A 12141-nucleotide genomic window follows, 5' to 3' on the forward strand; every position below is an offset into this window, starting at 1 on the left:
TATGTTACGTGATCTTCCTTGAACATTTTTCATTGAAAAGCAAGCTCTTATTCTTCGATATTGTTAACAAAACAACACCGCAAAAAACATATTGGCATATTTTATCAACAAAAATATTGTTTATGCTAAGTTATCTCCCTTGAATATTTTTTATTGAAAAACTTTTATCCTTCGATATTGTTATCAAAAACAACATCACAAGGGATAACAAATATTGACATATTTTATTTACAAAGAAAGATGCGAATTGTCGATAAAGACTATGCTGAAATGAATAACCTTAACAGCAGGGACAAACTTGTTGTACTGAAGAACACTTTATTTTGCTTTTAAGTTTATCTTTAAAATAAACGATTGAGCAATCAATCGCTTAAAATTTAACGTATATTGTTTGTTTGGTTCTTTCCCGCCACCGTACGCTTATTCATAATATAACAACTCTAAAACGTGTAATCAAACCTTGTTAAACAGTTGACAAATAGATAAAACTCCGATTACACCTCCGCAAGTACCCATTTTTCAATTTTGACCCATTAGCAGCCTTTTTTCCAGATGAAAACCGATTAAAAAGTTTTCCATGTCTGAATACCCTGTGTACTAAATTTCAAGCCTATGATCAAAAATTCGTTAAGAATATAAGTTGAGAAGTGTCGTCACACATTCTTACTTTTATAGATATATCTTATAGAACAAAGGCTAAAGAATCAATAAGGTATGATCATTTGTTGATTTGAAACCGACAGTACTGATGTTATAATCTACTGTAATGCATATATAAATAAATATTACATATGAAACTAGTAATTACAATTTAAAATGCTTAATGTAAGTCAATTTTATTCTGTGACATTATTTCTGGCATCACCCGGAATTTAAATTGTTAATATCTTTCGTGGAACAGTGTGAAAACGTTCTCTTGGCGTCTGATTTCGTGTGCCTTTTTCTCTGCTACTGCTACCTTTTTAAATTCTCTACTTTTCTCCAGCTTTTTTTTTTTTTTTCCTTGTTTTCTTTTCAATGTTTTGACTTTATCGACTCTGGCAATCTTCGCTTCGGCCTTTTCCTGCTGCTTATGTTACTATCCCGGAAGTTGGGTTGGATTCTGGATAAGTACCAATCATGGTAATAGTTATAACCTAACGAAACACGGTTACAGCTAGTACTTTTTTTTTTAATTTTTTTTTTTTTTTTTATCAAAGACTAGGCTAATCATGGCTGCTGAATTGTCGCGAAAGAGCGCGATTGTTAAATTCCGTTTTATTATTTCATCTTTAATACATTATCAGTTATTTTGTTGTTGTTCACAATTACATCATCAACATTCTAATCCACATTTGTCATCAATTGAAATGAATGGCTCTCGTCTTGGGGAGGCCTTGTGTTTTGACAAGCTTCTGGGCTTGACCATTACTCCTGATCTTAAATGGAACACGTATATCAAATCTGTTGCCAAGGCCGCTGGAAAAATGGTGGGATCTTTCTATCGATCCAGTAGATATCTCACTGCTGATGCTATTCTCTACCTATATAAGAGCCAGGTACGTCCAAGGATGGAATACTGTTGCCACATCTGGGCAGGAGCTGCTAGAAAGGACTTGTCCTGCCTTGATAGAGTTCAAAATAGACTTCGTAGCCTCGTAGGAGATGTCCTTTTCTCCTCCTTGCAACCTCTATCTCACAGAAGAGATGTTGCGAGTTTGTCTCTGATGTATCGTTATTTTCATGGAAAGTGTTCAACTGAGCTTCAATCTATGGTCCCCCCTCGCCAAACTTTCACAAGAAACACTCGTCTAGCTGTAAACACTATCAATAATTTCCCCCACTCTTTATCTGTGCCTAAACCTAAACGTAGATTCCATGAACAAAGCTTCTTTCTTAGAACTGCACGCCTGTGGAATTGTCTTCCGTTTTCCTGCTTTCCGGCTGACTACAATATGGTTGTGTTCAAGTCTAAAGTAAATAAGTTCTTGATGAGCCGTTCCATATAAGTTATTAAATTTACCAAATTTTCATTACTAATGATTACTATATTGACCAATTTCTACTGTACACTCTTTAACCCTTATCCTTGAGTGGCCTCTGGGCCTTGATAATGTGGGGATGCCTTTGTAAAAAAAAAAAAAAAAAAATATTTAACTCCGATTTGATTAGTTTTGTTTTGTTCTTCACGGATCAACTCTGTAATTGATCTTATTTGAGATGACCTACAATACAATGAGTCAATGTGATTGAATCTGCCTAATCAAGGATGACATGAGAAAAATATTATCTTTCTTGATAAACCATCGCGTCTATCACCTTGGCAGTTGTTGCTAGGCTGTTTTTTTTTTTTGTTTTTTTTTAGCTAGTCATGTTATGTAGTAGGTCGAACACAAGAAAGTATTTGTAAGTTATTTATCTCTCTGTCGATCTATCTATTTATCTCTGTGTATTATCGATATATCTACCGATCTAGTTATCTATTCCTGTATCTCTCTATCTTCTACTTCCTTGCAATGAATGTGAGTAAAAAGACGTGTTATGTAGTAGGTCGAATACAAGAAAGTATTTGTTAGTTATTTATCTGTCTGTCGATCTATCTATTTCGATATATGTATTATCGATATATCTCTCAATCTAGTTATCTATTTCTGCATCTACCCACCTCGATCTATCTACCTGGAAAGATAAGCAAGAAATGAATATGAAGAATGTTGATAAATCTGTCAAAATATAAAACCAGATCATAGACAAGTTTACCGGAAGCATGTGATCAGCTGACGGAAGTACGTGTATGTTACGTGGTTCTAGTTAGCTGAGAAGAATAATTGAGTTGGAATTTGAACGTTAAGCAGGGCAGACGGTTTAACAGATTATCCCACCCCCTTCACCAGGAAGGGAGCTGACGTGTCTCAGAATGGAGACCTAGAATTAACCACCCAAGCAAAGTATACACTTTCCATTCTTCTTCGTCGACATTCTGGAAAGTGAAATAAAAACTATATAAAACCAACAATCGTCTTGAAGTGAAATATTCGTTCAAACAGGTTCCAGCCTCCCCTCCAAGAACAAGATGAATTCCGATGAACCCTTCATCACAATTACATATCTCTGTATGGTCATATCGTTTATCATTATAAAAGTCATTGTTTCAGAAGGACTATTCCATTAAAATAAAAAAAAATGTAATTGATATTTAAACTACTTAGACAATGTAGATTTTACAAGACCAAGCTAAGAGGCACTCTGGATAGGAACAAAAAGAAAAATTTTCTCAATCATAAAGGATTTTTCCTCCACCGGCTGAGGACAGAAAAAGTGAAGTGTAGTATAAGAACAGGTACTACACTTTGCTCCAAGCCAAAAGCGTATTTTATTGAAAGTTCTTTGACGGCAAATGATGCAATTATTACCTTATCTCAACTATGGAAATGGAACTTTGTATGTGCGAGTTCATTTCCTATGGACTGGGCCGATTTGTATAAAATTTCGTAGTAAGTTACCTTATGTGCCTGGCCGTGTTCTTAGATAGGTTTTTTATTGGAATGTCTTTGATGAGTAACGATAATAAAAAAAAAAAATTTGAAAGAAGGAACAGGCTATTTTGACTAAAGTAAACGCCTTACACAGCCTAACATCACAAGTGCATTTCAAAAGTTTTCTTATCACATGAACCGAAAGGCCTGACTTATCAAAGAACCTAATGTTGATTTTATATGACAGGGGCGCGTTCGAAATAAATGTTTCTGTTTAGAGCACAATTGAACCATGATACTTGACTTTTACATTTTAAACTTTAAGTCAAGCCATTATATATAAAAAATAATTTTATAAAATCAACACTAGGTTCTCTACAATGCAATATAGACTACAATGTATTGTGGATTATATTACACTGTAGTTTCTTAGATGTAAATTCACTGAAATTCTGTTTATCAAAAAGTGCTCAATGACAAGCAGAGCGTAAACATAGTATATTAATATTTGTTTGTATAAATAAATATGTATTAGTCTAAAGAAGCGTTAATTTTTAGTTTAAATTCCTACGACTCCACATATTGCACACTTAACATTTGTATAAGCCGACTTTCCGCTATAAAGTCGACAATTAAAAAAGCAAATGAAACTATATAACGGCGAAAAAATAATACCTCAACTGAAATTGTTAAATAGAAAACGGGATCATTAGCTGTTTTCGAGATATATAAATCTATTATATAAATAACATGGTCACGTTCTTAACACGGTAAGAAAAAATTTTTTTTTTTTTTTTACACACACGAGACGCTTCACTATTTTAAGTAATTTAAATGCAATTTGAACTGAAGCATGTTGAAGCATGAGATCAAAAAGTACCTGAAGACTATCGAAGAAAATCAGTTGAAAGTACTGGGGGAAAAAAACACAGATGAACGAAAACGACTATGGAACTTTGTTACACAAATTCGACTGAGATATTAGAACGACCATATGAAGGATGGAGACATTACAAAAAAAAAAAAAAGACGATTAAACAGAAACACTCCATGCTGTTCACCGATGACTGTCTAAATGAAAACATGCTGCCTAAATACACACACTATATATATATATATATATATATATATATATATATATATATATACAGGGTGAACAGAAAGTCCTTGGACCATTTTTAGTTTTAAAATTAAATATTGTTAAAATCACTTTTTCTCTTTTCGAATAAAGAGGGTATTTAGTCTAACTATTGATCTAATTATTTTCAACAAAAATATTAAAATAATTTTGTTTAAACTTTCAGAAAAATGAGCAAACGAGAGGCCATAATTCAGCTTCATTGCGCGGGAAGGACAAATTCAGAGATTATTAAGCTTTTGAAAGTGACTAAACCCACCGTGTACCATGTTGTGAACAGATTTTAGGAACTTGGTACATCTGAAGACCGTCCTAGGAGTGGAAGACCTCGCACTGCTCGAACAAAGAAGATGATTAAAGCTGTCCGAGAGAGGGTAAGGAGGAACCCGTAGAGATCTGCAAGATAAATGGCTAAAGACATGAATGTGAGCGTGACCTCGATGAGAACCATCGTAAAAAACGATCTCCAGTTGTCCCCCTACAAGATGAGAAAGAGACAGTACCTAACACCTGCCACAAAGCATAAGAGACTTGAAAGAGCAAAGCTTGGAGAACTGAAGGCTGGCACGGCAGAGCGAGAGATCGTTTTTTCTGATGAAAAACTCTTCACAATTGAAGCGACTGTTAACAATCAGAACGACAGTTTACGCAAAATCTTCAGCAGACATTGATGACTCTGTGAGAATAGTTTTCCGCCGACAAAAGACGTCTTCCCTCATGGTGTGGGCTGCAGTCTCCAAATCTTGGAAGTCGCCTCTGATTTTCGTGGAGCAGGGGGTTAAGATCAACACAGATCGCTACATTAACGATATTTTGGTTCCAGCATTTGAAGAGATGAAGAAACACTTCAAAGATCAGCCTTTCACCTTCCAACAAGATGGAGCACCATCCCACACCTCCAGAAAAACTCAGGACTGGCGCCAACGTCATTTTCCAAGATTCTGGAGTAAGGAGATGTGGCCTCCTGCATCGCGTGATTTGAATCCCATGGATTTTTTGGTGTGGTCTTTGTTGGAGGCAAAGGTCTGTTCTGTTGCTCATCCAAGTGCTGATGCTTTGAAGACATCTCTCCTGAGTGAATGGGCTAAAATACCTCAGGAAACGCTGCGTGCCTCGGTTGGTAACTTCTGACAGAGAATTGAACGTCTAATCGAAAGGAAGGGACATCACATTGAAAATAAATAATTTGAATTTATTCTTGGTTTCCTAACTTATAATTTTCATTCATGTTTAATTTATATTTTTTAATTTTCTATTAATAAACCACTTTTGAATTGGTCCAAGGACTTTCTGTTCACCCTGTATATATATGGGGTCCGGATTTCGAATCTCGCTAGATTCAGCAACTCTGAGTCGTAGATGACGAAACACGTGTCAGTGGATAATTATATTTAAAAAATAACATACAGGGTGTCCGTAAATAGTAGCAAATATAATTTGGGTTTGAGATTACACATGATTTCATAGGAAATTACTAGCAAATTTTTTAGGTTTTAGATTAATAGTGAATTAATAGTAAATGATTAGCAAATATTTTTTGCGTTTGAGATTACGTATGATTTCATAGTAAATTAGTAGTAAATATAATTTGGGTTTGAGATTACACATGATTTCATAGGAAATTACTAGCAAATTTTTTTAGGTTTTAGATTAATAGTGAATTAATAGTAAATGATTAGCAAATATTTTTTGCGTTTGAGATTACGTATGATTTCATAGTAAATTAGTAGTAAATATAATTTGGGTTTGAGATTACACATGATTTCATAGGAAATTACTAGCAAATTTTTTAGGTTTTAGATTAATAGTGAATTAATAGTAAATGATTAGCAAATATTTTTTGCGTTTGAGATTACGTATGATTTCATAGTAAATTAGTAGTAAATATAATTTGGGTTTGAGATTACACATGATTTCATAGGAAATTACTAGCAAATTTTTTTAGGTTTTAGATTAATAGTGAATTAATAGTAAATGATTAGCAAATATTTTTTGCGTTTGAGATTACGTATGATTTCATAGTAAATTAGTAGTAAATATAATTTGGGTTTGAGATTACACATGATTTCATAGGAAATTACTAGCAAATTTTTAATATACAGTCTAAGTTACTATACAGTCTTACAAGTTACTATACAGACACCCTGTAATATATTAACAGTACAGTAAGATATTGTATTAAAATCTAATAAGACTGTATAGTAACTTTACGGACACCCTGTATATATAAGAGCTTTATATATATATATATATATATATATATATATATATATAAGAGCTTTATATATATATATATATATATATATAAAGAGCAAACAGTTAATAAAACATGTTAAAAACACTTTGAAAAAGAGTTAAAAAATATTTAATCTGAAAAGGAAACGCTTGATAAGTGGATAGTCCTTAATCCGCGGAGTTTCGAAGAAATACTTTCCTTCTCATCAGAGGGTAGGAATTAGCAAAATGCGGGATCGGATTTTGCATACAAAAGTATTTGATGAAACTACAAGTAAGTCAAAGATCTTACTTGATAACAAAAAGTGAAGCAGAGGGAATATGGTGAAGAAAAAGGTGATTTCACGTGAATGGACAGCCAGGTGAAAGGAAAAGCATCCAATGACGGTAAAATCCAAAAATGAAAGTCCAAGAAAGTTAAATTTAATTTTTCATTCACACAAGCAAAATCCAAGGAAATCGCGTAATTGGAAGATGGTCCAAAATAATCCAAGAGGCCGAAATCCGTGGAATAATTCACAAATATGTACAAGGAAAATGGGGAAAAAAAAATTCCAATAATAATAAAAGAAAAATAAGATATGCTTTCTACACGGCTGCCGAGAACAAAGTGTAATTAAAGAAAATCAGTAAAGAAGAGAGAGAGAGAACAAAAAAAAAAAAGATTAAGTGGTGATAGAATTAAATATAAAATAGAAAAGCAAATGTCAAAATGACCCAGACAAAAAGATGTTAAAGGTGCGAAAAATATAGGGCAAAAAAATAGGTCAACTGAAATGTACAGGTTATTTCTTAAGAAAATGTTAGTAAGAGTTGTTAAAAGATACTAAATGGAATAAATAAAAAATATATATATATTCATTCATGCATACTAGAAAGATACCTCTTCTCTAAACGTTTTGCTTGTAATTTATTTCATAATTTATAAGGAACTTATTAGAGTTCGGGTAAGCACAACCTCTAAATTGTAAAGTTTACAAATAATAATAATGTACCAATGTTATTTACCGTGTTGCTAAGAATATATATTCCAAAATCTATAGTTCATATTTATCCTTTATATTATATATATTTTATTTATTCATTTATTTTTGATTGAATGCAATGGTTTGAAGTTTGCCCTGCACAACAGGCGTGTCACCTGTATATAGCCACACGGATCGATTTCAATGATAAAAAGCGATTTTAAAAACAAAAAGGAGATATATTACAAGGGCTCTACGGACAAATTTATCTTTAGTTGACCTTTGACAACTAAATATTTTCATTTTCTAGCCAAATAGAAAAGTTACTAGTCAAACCCACTTGATTTTTGGAATTTGACGTCTTCATTCCGTACATAAAAGATGTTTCTGTATTTTTTAAAGTGTAATTCTAATTTTATGTTGAGACTTGAAGGTATAAACATTAAAATTTCTTCAGATTTTTTTTTTTAACAGCCTTCGTTAAAAAAAAGAGTATAATGTTAAGTTGTTACATATTTCTTATTTAGATGACGGCTTATATATTTGTTGTTGTTCGTCTTTGTAAGAGAGTCTTAGAGTTCATATTAGTAAGCAGATATATCGCGTATATATCAAGAGAGAGACCGTTTTGTATATATAAGGAGACATATTATGAGATAGAGACGGGTTACTACAGGAGAGCCGAGCATATAATTCAATGAGAGGATATTTATGATATATTGAAAGATAGACCGAGAGATAGTGCGTTTGGCATTTACGTTTGACAGTTCTGTGAATGGAAGTGTTTCTATAAACATTGACACATATTTCTTACCTATTTTTGAGATGATGATTTTCACAAGTTCTTATGATATAAATGGACAATACCTTTTCTGTTGAAAACATAACATGAAGACACAGATACAAAAAGATGAAGTTTGTTTATTCCATTTCGACTGGTCAATGGCTTCGCATCAAGGAATTCAAGTCTTACATGATTCTTCTTCCAACCTCCGCTTCCAAGGTTCTATCAGCTCTGTCTGACTCCTCTCTTCTCCCCTCTGGCTGACTGAGTCCCCTGACTGACTGCGTCACCGACTGAGTTTTTTGACTGACTGTATTGAGACCCATGACGTCATTGCATGACCCACACGTGCATATTAGACACATGGCATGACATGCCTCCATGTTTAGAAATGGTTTCAATGAGTAACAATGCATGCCTAATGACCAGGAAATTTCCCATTCTCTTTGTTTTATTAAGGAATTTGACCTACTTTTAATTCTCTAACGGATATTTTTATTATGCATTCTTTCTAAGAATGTGAATAGATTTTCCAGCCAAATTGTATTTATAAAATATTTTAAAAGAATTAACAATTTAACTGGACATTCCATTTAAAACCTATTGTTCTTTAAAACTTATCTACAGGGTTCGATTCCCGTTTTATCTGATATCATTTTCATTTAACTAATTCTCTTCTTTTTTTTTACTTACATGAAAAGGGGACAGCCCTTTTCATGTAACAAAGCATTTTATTGTTTAAATTTGATTTTGCTCGTTGTATTTTTTAAAAGTAGAAATTGAAAAGACATTTAATAAGCTTTGAAAGATTGTCTGTGAAAACCCCCCCAAAAACCACAATCGCCATTTTGAAAAATCACTTTCAAATGCGATTGTTTCACTCGCAGCGTAAAGCTTTGATTACAATGTTTTTTTTTTGTTTTTTTTTTTCAATTGTGAGAAAGTTATAAATTGCCATACCGGTATCGAAGAAAATGAATTAGCTGATTCAGCAGCAAAGACTGCCTTATATGAATGCATACACAATGAAAAAATAGCAAACTTACTGGAATGAATTTCCCAACAACAAATTATACAAAATAATACCAAAAATTAAAAAGCAAGAACAAAACACCAAGCTAAACAAAAAAGTAGTGACACTAACAAGAATAAAAAAGGCCATATACATCTATCCCAATCTTCTTTTTTTGAGAAAAGAAAATCAAGCCACTCGTATATCATGTCAAAACACACCCACATTCTAATTGATTGCACTGATTTTATAACAGGGGGATAGCTTCTGTATAGAAAATAATATTAAAAAATTATTTGATAAAAAGAAGTCTCATTTACTTTTATCAAAAAAACAAAACCGATCATTTATGTCTGCTAAAGCAAGGGATAAAAGCCCCCTGAATCCATGAGTACTAGGCATAAAATAAACCAGACCCTTACTAAGACCAGGCCAGGTATCTCAACTAGTACATAGCAGGTAATGATGTAGACTGACAACTTGAGTGTTCCAAGTTCGAACCATAGCATCACTTTCACATATGGATGTTGGCAACCTTCAGGTGATCTCTCTCTCTTGTAAGTACTTGTAAAATTTTAAAAAAGGGATTGAGTAAACCATTGCCAACACCAGAATTATGTTCGTTAAAAAAAAAAAAAGTCAAAATGCTTATTCATAGGATTTTTAATTTTTGCACAAGTTGTGGGAAAATTTCCATGAAGACCTTATAGAATAGAAGATTAGGTTTAATATGAGGCATCCTTTCAATTTAATATGCTGGGGGCTCATCATTGCTTTACATGTTGGCATGCGTCGAATGACTTTAAGAAATCGACTTCAAACTTATTCCTCATCAGGTGTCTTTGCCCTTCCTGATGCCAATCCAGTGAGATGACAGGACCAGTGTTTTTATTGAGACATTATTTCTACGTGATTGCTTACCAAAACTAAAAAACTGCTTGGCCTATCTTGCAGGTGTTGGATGGCTTTTACACTTACAAACTTACCTATCGCTGACCAGGTCTTTATTTATCCCCCTCCTTTTTTTTTCCACTCAAATTCATCTTTATCATTTCCTTCTATGTTTTCCTTGGCTTCCTCTGCTCTCCAACTGACCCTGCTAATTCAACTGTTCTACATATATTAACCAAAAGAACTCTTAAGCATTTTTTGTTATTGTTATACGGGCCTTCCTTGAACAGAGGAATTTACACTGATTAGCACTATAAATAGCGCTAGTAATTCCAACACCGGTGAGAGAGATGCAACTGCACTTCAACTGCTAGCCGAGTGCCCAGCAGATATACACGCTTTCCTATCTTTGTACATTATTGTTAATACACTTGTTCCTTAACCGAACCTCGACTTGATTATTCTTATTTTCACTGTTGTTTCCACAACACAACAGTTATAAAAAATATTCAACTTCTTCGACAATCTCACATGTAGAGATGTTACAATCATCAGGGATTGAATCTGACCCCGCCTACTCGTAAAAGAATTTCTGGCTGTGAAGAAAGGGTTATCATGAATATAATGTACAAACAGAAAGTGGTGCTAGTCTATGATTTAGAAGAAAGAAAAATATTTGATTTCTTGGACGAAAAGAAAATATGCACCGAAAGTCAAATTAATCAAGTAGTCTTATGTTTATAAAAAGTTATTTTTAAGCAAACTTGAGTCAAGAATAGCTTTCTAGAATCTTGCAAAAGTTGAAATTATTTGGATTCTATGGCGCTACCAGATGAGTCTGTCTGAAGATACTGGCTTCCTGGCCTAAAATGCCCCAAAAATTGATGTTTTTTTTTTTTTTTTTTTAATTTCCTTTGCAAAACTCGGTGTTCTGCAATGTCTTAAACAATTTTCCTCTACAAAAACAACCAAACCAAATATCATTAATAAATATTTGAAAATATAAAGAACTTGAACTATGAAAGTTTTCTAAAATTACTTGATTCGGCATTAAATGACCTGAAAAGGGTCCATATACCGGAAAGCAAAATGACTAAACTTATTTGAAATTATCTCTCTTATCCTGCAAAATGACGTTCAGAGATCATCAATCAGCCATAAAATTTTCTTTTCTTTTTTTAACATAACTATTTTTGATCAAGTTACATGATTTTTAGTGTGGGATATTTTTTTCTGCCACGGTCAACTTCTTGGACAATCTCACATATAGAGATGTTACAATCATCAGGGATTGAATCTGACCCCGCCTACTCTTTCTGTAAAAGAGTTTCTGGCTGTGAAGAAAGGGCTATCATGCATATAATGTACAAACAGAAGATTTTTTAAAATTTATTTTTGGTGTGTTTGTTTTGTCATAGGGAAGGTGGGTATGGACCCCAAACACTACAGTACAGCTATGTTTTTTTTTTTTTTAATTTATTTTTATATATATTTTCTTTTAATACCCCCTACCACATCTCTTGCCCAGGGTCAATTGTCATGTTAGAAAACCATTAAAGATAACCTCATGTCAGTCTGGAATCTGTGTTATTATGTCTTGAAATTCTAGACAACTCACTTATTTTCTTTCAATGACCTGGGCATGATATATTGTCAAAACT

The sequence above is a fragment of the Euprymna scolopes genome, chromosome 28, assembly GCF_053919585.1.
Source record: "Euprymna scolopes isolate OS-2025 chromosome 28, ASM5391958v1, whole genome shotgun sequence".
Taxonomy (NCBI): Eukaryota; Metazoa; Mollusca; class Cephalopoda; order Sepiida; family Sepiolidae; genus Euprymna; species Euprymna scolopes.